At 36.8% G+C, this 14,087-nt stretch overlaps 15 pseudogenes; all 15 read right to left on the bottom strand.

Moving 5' to 3' along the window:
* Window positions 1–936: 936 nt before the first annotated feature.
* LOC145648189 (5S ribosomal RNA) lies at window positions 937–1,055 on the bottom strand (annotated as a pseudogene).
* Window positions 1,056–1,845: 790 nt separating this feature from the next.
* On the bottom strand, window positions 1,846–1,964 carry LOC145649203 (5S ribosomal RNA; annotated as a pseudogene).
* A 790-nt stretch (window positions 1,965–2,754) lies between these two features.
* Window positions 2,755–2,873, bottom strand: LOC145649639 (5S ribosomal RNA; annotated as a pseudogene).
* A 790-nt stretch (window positions 2,874–3,663) lies between these two features.
* Window positions 3,664–3,782, bottom strand: LOC145648188 (5S ribosomal RNA; annotated as a pseudogene).
* A 790-nt stretch (window positions 3,783–4,572) lies between these two features.
* LOC145649563 (5S ribosomal RNA) lies at window positions 4,573–4,691 on the bottom strand (annotated as a pseudogene).
* Window positions 4,692–5,481: 790 nt separating this feature from the next.
* Window positions 5,482–5,600, bottom strand: LOC145649053 (5S ribosomal RNA; annotated as a pseudogene).
* A 790-nt stretch (window positions 5,601–6,390) lies between these two features.
* Window positions 6,391–6,509, bottom strand: LOC145648187 (5S ribosomal RNA; annotated as a pseudogene).
* Window positions 6,510–7,299: 790 nt separating this feature from the next.
* LOC145650094 (5S ribosomal RNA) lies at window positions 7,300–7,418 on the bottom strand (annotated as a pseudogene).
* A 791-nt stretch (window positions 7,419–8,209) lies between these two features.
* LOC145649562 (5S ribosomal RNA) lies at window positions 8,210–8,328 on the bottom strand (annotated as a pseudogene).
* A 790-nt stretch (window positions 8,329–9,118) lies between these two features.
* Window positions 9,119–9,237, bottom strand: LOC145648121 (5S ribosomal RNA; annotated as a pseudogene).
* Window positions 9,238–10,027: 790 nt separating this feature from the next.
* Window positions 10,028–10,146, bottom strand: LOC145650043 (5S ribosomal RNA; annotated as a pseudogene).
* Window positions 10,147–10,936: 790 nt separating this feature from the next.
* Window positions 10,937–11,055, bottom strand: LOC145648687 (5S ribosomal RNA; annotated as a pseudogene).
* A 790-nt stretch (window positions 11,056–11,845) lies between these two features.
* Window positions 11,846–11,964, bottom strand: LOC145648084 (5S ribosomal RNA; annotated as a pseudogene).
* Window positions 11,965–12,755: 791 nt separating this feature from the next.
* LOC145650514 (5S ribosomal RNA) lies at window positions 12,756–12,874 on the bottom strand (annotated as a pseudogene).
* Window positions 12,875–13,664: 790 nt separating this feature from the next.
* Window positions 13,665–13,783, bottom strand: LOC145649159 (5S ribosomal RNA; annotated as a pseudogene).
* Window positions 13,784–14,087: the final 304 nt, after the last annotated feature.

The raw sequence follows: 14,087 nt of genomic DNA, 5'->3' as shown, positions 1-14,087 counted from the left end.
ATTCACTGCACTTCAAATTTGAACATGATAGCTTGAACATAAATTAAAGGGATGCAATACAATCTTACAGCACCTGCTATTCCCTGGTACTAAAATATTTCTATTTAATCTGTACACTTCACATACAAGCTTGTCAGTTGCAGATTAAAGTAAAGTGATGCAACAAAAACTTACAGCATCTGCTATTCCCAGGTGCTAACAGATAGTTTTTTTAATTAATCACTTCATTTCACATCCTAGCATGTCATCTTGACAGTAAATTAAAGTTATTCAAGAGAAGCTTACAGCATCTCGTAGTCCAAGGTGCTAACAGATAGTTTTTGATGAATCACTGCACTTCACATTCAGGCATGTGAGTTGGAGAGTAAATGAAAGTGATGCAAAAAAAACGTACAGCATCTGCTATTCCCAGGTGCTAACAGATAGTTTGAGTTAATTATTCACTGCACTTCAAATTTGAACATGATAGCTTGAACATAAATTAAAGGGATGCAATACAATCTTACAGCACCTGCTATTCCCTGGTACTAAAATATTTCTATTTAATCTGTACACTTCACATACAAGCTTGTCAGTTGCAGATTAAAGTAAAGTGATGCAACAAAAACTTACAGCATCTGCTATTCCCAGGTGCTAACAGATAGTTTTTTTAATTAATCACTGCATTTCACATCCTAGCATGTCATCTTGACAGTAAATTAAAGTGATTCAAGAGAAGCTTACAGCATCTCGTAGTCTAAGGTGCTAACAGATAGTTTTTGATGAATCACTGCACTTCACATTCAGGCATGTGAGTTGGAGAGTAAATGAAAGTGATGCAAAAAAAACTTACAGCATCGGCTATTCCCAGGTGCTAACAGATAGTTTTTTTTATTAATCACTGCACTTCACATTTGAGCATGTCAGCTTGAAAGTAAATTAAAGTGATGCAAGAAAAGCTTACAGCACCTGGTATTCCTAGGTAGGGTCCCACCTCAGTACTATCCAGGCCCAAACTTGCTTAGCTTCCAAGGTCAGAGGAGATTGGGCGTTCTCAAGCTGGTGTGGCCGTAAGCCTTAAACACTTACTCAAATTTCCTAATCATAGCAAATATGATCAAAGACCAATCTGACAATTTTTTTTATTAATCCCTGCACTTGACATTCTAGAATGTTATCTTGAATGTAAATTAAATGATGCAATAAAAGCTTACAACATCTGGTATACGGAGGCACTAGCAGACAGTTTTTTGATGAATCACTGCACTTCACATTCAGGCATGTGAGTTGGAGAGTAAATGAAAGTGATGCAAAAAAAACGTACAGCATCGGCTATTCCCAGGTGCTAACAGATAGTTTGAGTTAATTATTCACTGCACTTCAAATTTGAACATGATAGCTTGAACATAAATTAAAGGGATGCAATACAATCTTACAGCACCTGCTATTCCCTGGTACTAAAATATTTCTATTTAATCTGTACACTTCACATACAAGCTTGTCAGTTGCAGATTAAAGTAAAGTGATGCAACAAAAACTTACAGCATCTGCTATTCCCAGGTGCTAACAGATAGTTTTTTTAATTAATCACTGCATTTCACATCCTAGCATGTCATCTTGACAGTAAATTAAAGTGATTCAAGAGAAGCTTACAGCATCTCGTAGTCCAAGGTGCTAACAGATAGTTTTTGATGAATCACTGCACTTCACATTCAGGCATGTGAGTTGGAGAGTAAATGAAAGTGATGCAAAAAAAACTTACAGCATCGGCTATTCCCAGGTGCTAACAGATAGTTTTTTTTATTAATCACTGCACTTCACATTTGAGCATGTCAGCTTGAAAGTAAATTAAAGTGATGGAAGAAAAGCTTACAGCACCTGGTATTCGTAGGTAGGGTCCCACCTCAGTACTATCCAGGCCCAAACTTGCTTAGCTTCCAAGGTCAGATGAGATTGGGCGTTCTCAAGATGGTTTGGCCATAAGCTTTAAACACTTACTCAAATTGCCTAATCATAGCAAATATGAACAAAGACCAATCTGACAATTTTTTTTATTAATCCCTGCACTTGACATTCTAGAATGTTATCTTGAATGTAAATTAAATGATGCAATAAAAGCTTACAACATCTGGTATACGGAGGCACTAGCAGACAGTTTTTTGATGAATCACTGCACTTCACATTCAGGCATGTGAGTTGGAGAGTAAATGAAAGTGATGCAAAAAAAACGTACAGCATCTGCTATTCCCAGGTGCTAACAGATAGTTTGAGTTAATTATTCACTGCACTTCAAATTTGAACATGATAGCTTGAACATAAATTAAAGGGATGCAATACAATCTTACAGCACCTGCTATTCCCTGGTACTAAAATATTTCTATTTAATCTGTACACTTCACATACAAGCTTGTCAGTTGCAGATTAAAGTAAAGTGATGCAACAAAAACTTACAGCATCTGCTATTCCCAGGTGCTAACAGATAGTTTTTTTAATTAATCACTGCATTTCACATCCTAGCATGTCATCTTGACAGTAAATTAAAGTGATTCAAGAGAAGCTTACAGCATCTCGTAGTCTAAGGTGCTAACAGATAGTTTTTGATGAATCACTGCACTTCACATTCAGGCATGTGAGTTGGAGAGTAAATGAAAGTGATGCAAAAAAAACTTACAGCATCGGCTATTCCCAGGTGCTAACAGATAGTTTTTTTTATTAATCACTGCACTTCACATTTGAGCATGTCAGCTTGAAAGTAAATTAAAGTGATGCAAGAAAAGCTTACAGCTCCTGGTATTCCTAGGTAGGGTCCCACCTCAGTACTATCCAGGCCCAAACTTGCTTAGCTTCCAAGGTCAGAGGAGATTGGGCGTTCTCAAGCTGGTGTGGCCGTAAGCCTTAAACACTTACTCAAATTTCCTAATCATAGCAAATATGATCAAAGACCAATCTGACAATTTTTTTTATTAATCCCTGCACTTGACATTCTAGAATGTTATCTTGAATGTAAATTAAATGATGCAATAAAAGCTTACAACATCTGGTATACGGAGGCACTAGCAGACAGTTTTTTGATGAATCACTGCACTTCACATTCAGGCATGTGAGTTGGAGAGTAAATGAAAGTGATGCAAAAAAAACGTACAGCATCGGCTATTCCCAGGTGCTAACAGATAGTTTGAGTTAATTATTCACTGCACTTCAAATTTGAACATGATAGCTTGAACATAAATTAAAGGGATGCAATACAATCTTACAGCACCTGCTATTCCCTGGTACTAAAATATTTCTATTTAATCTGTACACTTCACATACAAGCTTGTCAGTTGCAGATTAAAGTAAAGTGATGCAACAAAAACTTACAGCATCTGCTATTCCCAGGTGCTAACAGATAGTTTTTTTAATTAATCACTGCATTTCACATCCTAGCATGTCATCTTGACAGTAAATTAAAGTGATTCAAGAGAAGCTTACAGCATCTCGTAGTCCAAGGTGCTAACAGATAGTTTTTGATGAATCACTGCACTTCACATTCAGGCATGTGAGTTGGAGAGTAAATGAAAGTGATGCAAAAAAAACTTACAGCATCGGCTATTCCCAGGTGCTAACAGATAGTTTTTTTTATTAATCACTGCACTTCACATTTGAGCATGTCAGCTTGAAAGTAAATTAAAGTGATGCAAGAAAAGCTTACAGCACCTGGTATTCCTAGGTAGGGTCCCACCTCAGTACTATCCAGGCCCAAACTTGCTTAGCTTCCAAGGTCAGAGGAGATTGGGCGTTCTCAAGCTGGTGTGGCCGTAAGCCTTAAACACTTACTCAAATTTCCTAATCATAGCAAATATGATCAAAGACCAATCTGACAATTTTTTTTATTAATCCCTGCACTTGACATTCTAGAATGTTATCTTGAATGTAAATTAAATGATGCAATAAAAGCTTACAACATCTGGTATACGGAGGCACTAGCAGACAGTTTTTTGATGAATCACTGCACTTCACATTCAGGCATGTGAGTTGGAGAGTAAATGAAAGTGATGCAAAAAAAACGTACAGCATCGGCTATTCCCAGGTGCTAACAGATAGTTTGAGTTAATTATTCACTGCACTTCAAATTTGAACATGATAGCTTGAACATAAATTAAAGGGATGCAATACAATCTTACAGCACCTGCTATTCCCTGGTACTAAAATATTTCTATTTAATCTGTACACTTCACATACAAGCTTGTCAGTTGCAGATTAAAGTAAAGTGATGCAACAAAAACTTACAGCATCTGCTATTCCCAGGTGCTAACAGATAGTTTTTTTAATTAATCACTGCATTTCACATCCTAGCATGTCATCTTGACAGTAAATTAAAGTGATTCAAGAGAAGCTTACAGCATCTCGTAGTCCAAGGTGCTAACAGATAGTTTTTGATGAATCACTGCACTTCACATTCAGGCATGTGAGTTGGAGAGTAAATGAAAGTGATGCAAAAAAAACTTACAGCATCGGCTATTCCCAGGTGCTAACAGATAGTTTTTTTTATTAATCACTGCACTTCACATTTGAGCATGTCAGCTTGAAAGTAAATTAAAGTGATGCAAGAAAAGCTTACAGCACCCGGTATTCCTAGGTAGGGTCCCACCTCAGTACTATCCAGGCCCAAACTTGCTTAGCTTCCAAGGTCAGATGAGATTGGGCGTTCTCAAGCTGGTGTGGCCGGAAGCCTTAAACACTTACTCAAATTTCCTAATCATAGCAAATATGATCAAAGACCAATCTGACAATTTTTTTATTAATCCCTGCACTTGACATTCTAGAATGTTATCTTGAATGTAAATTAAATGATGCAATAAAAGCTTACAACATCTGGTATACGGAGGCACTAACAGACAGTTTTTTGATGAATCACTGCACTTCACATTCAGGCATGTGAGTTGGAGAGTAAATGAAAGTGATGCAAAAAAAACTTACAGCATCTGCTATTCCCAGGTGCTAACAGATAGTTTGAGTTAATTATTCACTGCACTTCAAATTTGAACATGATAGCTTGAACATAAATTAAAGGGATGCAATACAATCTTACAGCACCTGCTATTCCCTGGTACTAAAATATTTCTATTTAATCTGTACACTTCACATACAAGCTTGTCAGTTGCAGATTAAAGTAAAGTGATGCAACAAAAACTTACAGCATCTGCTATTCCCAGGTGCTAACAGATAGTTTTTTTAATTAATCACTGCATTTCACATCCTAGCATGTCATCTTGACAGTAAATTAAAGTGATTCAAGAGAAGCTTACAGCATATCGTAGTCCAAGGTGCTAACAGATAGTTTTTGATGAATCACTGCACTTCACATTCAGGCATGTGAGTTGGAGAGTAAATGAAAGTGATGCAAAAAAAACTTACAGCATCGGCTATTCCCAGGTGCTAACAGATAGTTTTTTTTTATTAATCACTGCACTTCACATTTGAGCATGTCAGCTTGAAAGTAAATTAAAGTGATGCAAGAAAAGCTTACAGCACCTGGTATTCCTAGGTAGGGTCCCACCTCAGTACTATCCAGGCCCAAACTTGCTTAGCTTCCAAGGTCAGATGAGATTGGGCATTCTCAAGATGGTTTGGCCATAAGCCTCAAACACTTACTCAAATTGCCTAATCATAGCAAATATGAACAAAGACCAATCTGACAATTTTTTTTATTAATCCCTGCACTTGACATTCTAGAATGTTATCTTGAATGTAAATTAAATGATGCAATAAAAGCTTACAACATCTGGTATACGGAGGCACTAACAGACAGTTTTTTGATGAATCACTGCACTTCACATTCAGGCATGTGAGTTGGAGAGTAAATGAAAGTGATGCAAAAAAAACGTACAGCATCTGCTATTCCCAGGTGCTAACAGATAGTTTGAGTTAATTATTCACTGCACTTCAAATTTGAACATGATAGCTTGAACATAAATTAAAGGGATGCAATACAATCTTACAGCACCTGCTATTCCCTGGTACTAAAATATTTCTATTTAATCTGTACACTTCACATACAAGCTTGTCAGTTGCAGATTAAAGTAAAGTGATGCAACAAAAACTTACAGCATCTGCTATTCCCAGGTGCTAACAGATAGTTTTTTTAATTAATCACTGCATTTCACATCCTAGCATGTCATCTTGACAGTAAATTAAAGTGATTCAAGAGAAGCTTACAGCATCTCGTAGTCTAAGGTGCTAACAGATAGTTTTTGATGAATCACTGCACTTCACATTCAGGCATGTGAGTTGGAGAGTAAATGAAAGTGATGCAAAAAAAACTTACAGCATCGGCTATTCCCAGGTGCTAACAGATAGTTTTTTTTATTAATCACTGCACTTCACATTTGAGCATGTCAGCTTGAAAGTAAATTAAAGTGATGCAAGAAAAGCTTACAGCACCTGGTATTCCTAGGTAGGGTCCCACCTCAGTACTATCCAGGCCCAAACTTGCTTAGCTTCCAAGGTCAGAGGAGATTGGGCGTTCTCAAGCTGGTGTGGCCGTAAGCCTTAAACACTTTCTCAAATTTCCTAATCATAGCAAATATGATCAAAGACCAATCTGACAATTTTTTTTATTAATCCCTGCACTTGACATTCTAGAATGTTATCTTGAATGTAAATTAAATGATGCAATAAAAGCTTACAACATCTGGTATACGGAGGCACTAGCAGACAGTTTTTTGATGAATCACTGCACTTCACATTCAGGCATGTGAGTTGGAGAGTAAATGAAAGTGATGCAAAAAAAACGTACAGCATCGGCTATTCCCAGGTGCTAACAGATAGTTTGAGTTAATTATTCACTGCACTTCAAATTTGAACATGATAGCTTGAACATAAATTAAAGGGATGCAATACAATCTTACAGCACCTGCTATTCCCTGGTACTAAAATATTTCTATTTAATCTGTACACTTCACATACAAGCTTGTCAGTTGCAGATTAAAGTAAAGTGATGCAACAAAAACTTACAGCATCTGCTATTCCCAGGTGCTAACAGATAGTTTTTTTAATTAATCACTGCATTTCACATCCTAGCATGTCATCTTGACAGTAAATTAAAGTGATTCAAGAGAAGCTTACAGCATCTCGTAGTCCAAGGTGCTAACAGATAGTTTTTGATGAATCACTGCACTTCACATTCAGGCATGTGAGTTGGAGAGTAAATGAAAGTGATGCAAAAAAAACTTACAGCATCGGCTATTCCCAGGTGCTAACAGATAGTTTTTTTTATTAATCACTGCACTTCACATTTGAGCATGTCAGCTTGAAAGTAAATTAAAGTGATGGAAGAAAAGCTTACAGCACCTGGTATTCGTAGGTAGGGTCCCACCTCAGTACTATCCAGGCCCAAACTTGCTTAGCTTCCAAGGTCAGATGAGATTGGGCGTTCTCAAGATGGCTTGGCCATAAGCTTTAAACACTTACTCAAATTGCCTAATCATAGCAAATATGAACAAAGACCAATCTGACAATTTTTTTTATTAATCCCTGCACTTGACATTCTAGAATGTTATCTTGAATGTAAATTAAATGATGCAATAAAAGCTTACAACATCTGGTATACGGAGGCACTAACAGACAGTTTTTTGATGAATCACTGCACTTCACATTCAGGCATGTGAGTTGGAGAGTAAATGAAAGTGATGCAAAAAAAACGTACAGCATCTGCTATTCCCAGGTGCTAACAGATAGTTTGAGTTAATTATTCACTGCACTTCAAATTTGAACATGATAGCTTGAACATAAATTAAAGGGATGCAATACAATCTTACAGCACCTGCTATTCCCTGGTACTAAAATATTTCTATTTAATCTGTACACTTCACATACAAGCTTGTCAGTTGCAGATTAAAGTAAAGTGATGCAACAAAATCTTACAGCATCTGCTATTCCCAGGTGCTAACAGATAGTTTTTTTAATTAATCACTGCATTTCACATCCTAGCATGTCATCTTGACAGTAAATTAAAGTTATTCAAGAGAAGCTTACAGCATCTCGTAGTCCAAGGTGCTAACAGATAGTTTTTGATGAATCACTGCACTTCACATTCAGGCATGTGAGTTGGAGAGTAAATGAAAGTGATGCAAAAAAAACTTACAGCATCGGCTATTCCCAGGTGCTAACAGATAGTTTTTTTTTATTAATCACTGCACTTCACATTTGAGCATGTCAGCTTGAAAGTAAATTAAAGTGATGCAAGAAAAGCTTACAGCACCCGGTATTCCTAGGTAGGGTCCCACCTCAGTACTATCCAGGCCCAAACTTGCTTAGCTTCCAAGGTCAGATGAGATTGGGCGTTCTCAAGCTGGTGTGGCCGGAAGCCTTAAACACTTACTCAAATTTCCTAATCATAGCAAATATGATCAAAGACCAATCTGACAATTTTTTTTATTAATCCCTGCACTTGACATTCTAGAATGTTATCTTGAATGTAAATTAAATGATGCAATAAAAGCTTACAACATCTGGTATACGGAGGCACTAACAGACAGTTTTTTGATGAATCACTGCACTTCACATTCAGGCATGTGAGTTGGAGAGTAAATGAAAGTGATGCAAAAAAAACTTACAGCATCTGCTATTCCCAGGTGCTAACAGATAGTTTGAGTTAATTATTCACTGCACTTCAAATTTGAACATGATAGCTTGAACATAAATTAAAGGGATGCAATACAATCTTACAGCACCTGCTATTCCCTGGTACTAAAATATTTCTATTTAATCTGTACACTTCACATACAAGCTTGTCAGTTGCAGATTAAAGTAAAGTGATGCAACAAAATCTTACAGCATCTGCTATTCCCAGGTGCTAACAGATAGTTTTTTTAATTAATCACTGCATTTCACATCCTAGCATGTCATCTTGACAGTAAATTAAAGTGATTCAAGAGAAGCTTACAGCATCTCGTAGTCTAAGGTGCTAACAGATAGTTTTTGATGAATCACTGCACTTCACATTCAGGCATGTGAGTTGGAGAGTAAATGAAAGTGATGCAAAAAAAACTTACAGCATCGGCTATTCCCAGGTGCTAACAGATAGTTTTTTTTATTAATCACTGCACTTCACATTTGAGCATGTCAGCTTGAAAGTAAATTAAAGTGATGCAAGAAAAGCTTACAGCACCTGGTATTCCTAGGTAGGGTCCCACCTCAGTACTATCCAGGCCCAAACTTGCTTAGCTTCCAAGGTCAGATGAGATTGGACGTTCTCAAGCTGGTGTGGCCGTAAGCCTTAAACACTTACTCAAATTTCCTAATCATAGCAAATATGATCAAAGACCAATCTGACAATTTTTTTTATTAATCCCTGCACTTGACATTCTAGAATGTTATCTTGAATGTAAATTAAATGATGCAATAAAAGCTTACAACATCTGGTATACGGAGGCACTAACAGACAGTTTTTTGATGAATCACTGCACTTCACATTCAGGCATGTGAGTTGGAGAGTAAATGAAAGTGATGCAAAAAAAACGTACAGCATCGGCTATTCCCAGGTGCTAACAGATAGTTTGAGTTAATTATTCACTGCACTTCAAATTTGAACATGATAGCTTGAACATAAATTAAAGGGATGCAATACAATCTTACAGCACCTGCTATTCCCTGGTACTAAAATATTTCTATTTAATCTGTACACTTCACATACAAGCTTGTCAGTTGCAGATTAAAGTAAAGTGATGCAACAAAAACTTACAGCATCTGCTATTCCCAGGTGCTAACAGATAGTTTTTTTAATTAATCACTGCATTTCACATCCTAGCATGTCATCTTGACAGTAAATTAAAGTGATTCAAGAGAAGCTTACAGCATCTCGTAGTCTAAGGTGCTAACAGATAGTTTTTGATGAATCACTGCACTTCACATTCAGGCATGTGAGTTGGAGAGTAAATGAAAGTGATGCAAAAAAAACTTACAGCATCGGCTATTCCCAGGTGCTAACAGATAGTTTTTTTTATTAATCACTGCACTTCACATTTGAGCATGTCAGCTTGAAAGTAAATTAAAGTGATGCAAGAAAATCTTACAGCACCTGGTATTCCTAGGTAGGGTCCCACCTCAGTACTATCCAGGCCCAAACTTGCTTAGCTTCCAAGGTCAGATGAAATTGGGCGTTCTCAAGCTGGTGTGGCCATAAGCCTTAAACACTTACTCAAATTTCCTAATCATAGCAAATATGATCAAAGACCAATCTGACAATTTTTTTTATTAATCCCTGCACTTGACATTCTAGAATGTTATCTTGAATGTAAATTAAATGATGCAATAAAAGCTTACAACATCTGGTATACGGAGGCACTAACAGACAGTTTTTTGATGAATCACTGCACTTCACATTCAGGCATGTGAGTTGGAGAGTAAATGAAAGTGATGCAAAAAAAACTTACAGCATCTGCTATTCCCAGGTGCTAACAGATAGTTTGAGTTAATTATTCACTGCACTTCAAATTTGAACATGATAGCTTGAACATAAATTAAAGGGATGCAATACAATCTTACAGCACCTGCTATTCCCTGGTACTAAAAGATTTCTATTTAATCTGTACACTTCACATACAAGCTTGTCAGTTGCAGATTAAAGTAAAGTGATGCAACAAAAACTTACAGCATCTGCTATTCCCAGGTGCTAACAGATAGTTTTTTTAATTAATCACTGCATTTCACATCCTAGCATGTCATCTTGACAGTAAATTAAAGTGATTCAAGAGAAGCTTACAGCATCTCGTAGTCCAAGGTGCTAACAGATAGTTTTTGATGAATCACTGCACTTCACATTCAGGCATGTGAGTTGGAGAGTAAATGAAAGTGATGCAAAAAAAACTTACAGCATCGGCTATTCCCAGGTGCTAACAGATAGATTTTTTTATTAATCACTGCACTTCACATTTGAGCATGTCAGCTTGAAAGTAAATTAAAGTGATGCAAGAAAAGCTTACAGCACCTGGTATTCCTAGATAGGGTCCCACCTCAGTACTATCCAGGCCCAAACTTGCTTAGCTTCCAAGGTCAGATGAGATTGGGCGTTCTCAAGATGGTTTGGCCATAAGCCTTAAACACTTACTCAAATTGCCTAATCATAGCAAATATGAACAAAGACCAATCTGACAATTTTTTTTATTAATCCCTGCACTTGACATTCTAGAATGTTATCTTGAATGTAAATTAAATGATGCAATAAAAGCTTACAACATCTGGTATACGGAGGCACTAACAGACAGTTTTTTGATGAATCACTGCACTTCACATTCAGGCATGTGAGTTGGAGAGTAAATGAAAGTGATGCAAAAAAAACGTACAGCATCTGCTATTCCCAGGTGCTAACAGATAGTTTGAGTTAATTATTCAATGCACTTCAAATTTGAACATGATAGCTTGAACATAAATTAAAGGGATGCAATACAATCTTACAGCACCTGCTATTCCCTGGTACTAAAATATTTCTATTTAATCTGTACACTTCACATACAAGCTTGTCAGTTGCAGATTAAAGTAAAGTGATGCAACAAAAACTTACAGCATCTGCTATTCCCAGGTGCTAACAGATAGTTTTTTTAATTAATCACTGCATTTCACATCCTAGCATGTCATCTTGACAGTAAATTAAAGTGATTCAAGAGAAGCTTACAGCATCTCGTAGTCCAAGGTGCTAACAGATAGTTTTTGATGAATCACTGCACTTCACATTCAGGCATGTGAGTTGGAGAGTAAATGAAAGTGATGCAAAAAAAACTTACAGCATCGGCTATTCCCAGGTGCTAACAGATAGTTTTTTTTATTAATCACTGCACTTCACATTTGAGCATGTCAGCTTGAAAGTAAATTAAAGTGATGCAAGAAAAGCTTACAGCACCTGGTATTCCTAGGTAGGGTCCCACCTCAGTACTATCCAGGCCCAAACTTGCTTAGCTTCCAAGGTCAGATGAGATTGGGCGTTCTCAAGATGGTTTGGCCATAAGCCTTAAACTCTTACTCAAATTGCCTAATCATAGCAAATATGAACAAAGACCAATCTGACAATTTTTTTTATTAATCCCTGCACTTGACATTCTAGAATGTTATCTTGAATGTAAATTAAATGATGCAATAAAAGCTTACAACATCTGGTATACGGAGGCACTAACAGACAGTTTTTTGATGAATCACTGCACTTCACATTCAGGCATGTGTGTTGGAGAGTAAATGAAAGTGATGCAAAAAAAACGTACAGCATCTGCTATTCCCAGGTGCTAACAGATAGTTTGAGTTAATTATTCACTGCACTTCAAATTTGAACATGATAGCTTGAACATAAATTAAAGGGATGCAATACAATCTTACAGCACCTGCTATTCCCTGGTACTAAAATATTTCTATTTAATCTGTACACTTCACATACAAGCTTGTCAGTTGCAGATTAAAGTAAAGTGATGCAACAAAAACTTACAGCATCTGCTATTCCCAGGTGCTAACAGATAGTTTTTTTAATTAATCACTGCATTTCACATCCTAGCATGTCATCTTGACAGTAAATTAAAGTGATTCAAGAGAAGCTTACAGCATCTCGTAGTCCAAGGTGCTAACAAATAGTTTTTGATGAATCACTGCACTTCACATTCAGGCATGTGAGTTGGAGAGTAAATGAAAGTGATGCAAAAAAAACTTACAGCATCGGCTATTCCCAGGTGCTAACAGATAGTTTTTTTTTATTAATCACTGCACTTCACATTTGAGCATGTCAGCTTGAAAGTAAATTAAAGTGATGCAAGAAAAGCTTACAGCACCCGGTATTCCTAGGTAGGGTCCCACCTCAGTACTATCCAGACCCAAACTTGCTTAGCTTCCAAGGTCAGATGAGATTGGGCGTTCTCAAGCTGGTGTGGCCGGAAGCCTTAAACACTAACTCAAATTTCCTAATCATAGCAAATATGATCAAAGACCAATCTGACAATTTTTTTTATTAATCCCTGCACTTGACATTCTAGAATGTTATCTTGAATGTAAATTAAATGATGCAATAAAAGCTTACAACATCTGGTATACGGAGGCACTAACAGACAGTTTTTTGATGAATCACTGCACTTCACATTCAGGCATGTGAGTTGGAGAGTAAATGAAAGTGATGCAAAAAAAACTTACAGCATCTGCTATTCCCAGGTGCTAACAGATAGTTTGAGTTAATTATTCACTGCACTTCAAATTTGAACATGATAGCTTGAACATAAATTAAAGGGATGCAATACAATCTTACAGCACCTGCTATTCCCTGGTACTAAAATATTTCTATTTAATCTGTACACTTCACATACAAGCTTGTCAGTTGCAGATTAAAGTAAAGTGATGCAACAAAAACTTACAGCATCTGCTATTCCCAGGTGCTAACAGATAGTTTTTTTAATTAATCACTGCATTTCACATCCTAGCATGTCATCTTGACAGTAAATTAAAGTGATTCAAGAGAAGCTTACAGCATCTCGTAGTCCAAGGTGCTAACAGATAGTTTTTGATGAATCACTGCACTTCACATTCAGGCATGTGAGTTGGAGAGTAAATGAAAGTGATGCAAAAAAAACTTACAGCATCGGCTATTCCCAGGTGCTAACAGATAGTTTTTTTTATTAATCACTGCACTTCACATTTGAGCATGTCAGCTTGAAATAAAATTAAAGTGATGCAAGAAAAGCTTACAGCACCTGGTATTCCTAGGTAGGGTCCCACCTCAGTACTATCCAGGTCCAAACTTGCTTAGCTTCCAAGGTCAGATGAGATTGGGCGTTCTCAAGATGGTTTGGCCATAAGCCTCAAACACTTACTCAAATTGCCTAATCATAGCAAATATGAACAAAGACCAATCTGACAATTTTTTTTATTAATCCCTGCACTTGACATTCTAGAATGTTATCTTGAATGTAAATTAAATGATGCAATAAAAGCTTACAACATCTGGTATACGGAGGCACTAACAGACAGTTTTTTGATGAATCACTGCACTTCACATTCAGGCATGTGAGTTGGAGAGTAAATGAAAGTGATGCAAAAAAAACGTACAGCATCTGCTATTCCCAGGTGCTAACAGATAGTTTGAGTTAATTATTCAATGCACT

This window comes from Electrophorus electricus, chromosome 13, assembly GCF_041902795.1.
Source record: "Electrophorus electricus isolate QZ-2024a chromosome 13, ASM4190279v1, whole genome shotgun sequence".
Classification (NCBI taxonomy): domain Eukaryota; kingdom Metazoa; phylum Chordata; class Actinopteri; order Gymnotiformes; family Gymnotidae; genus Electrophorus; species Electrophorus electricus.
Note: the sequence above shows the minus strand (reverse complement) of the source record. Positions and strands in the feature narration are given on the sequence as shown.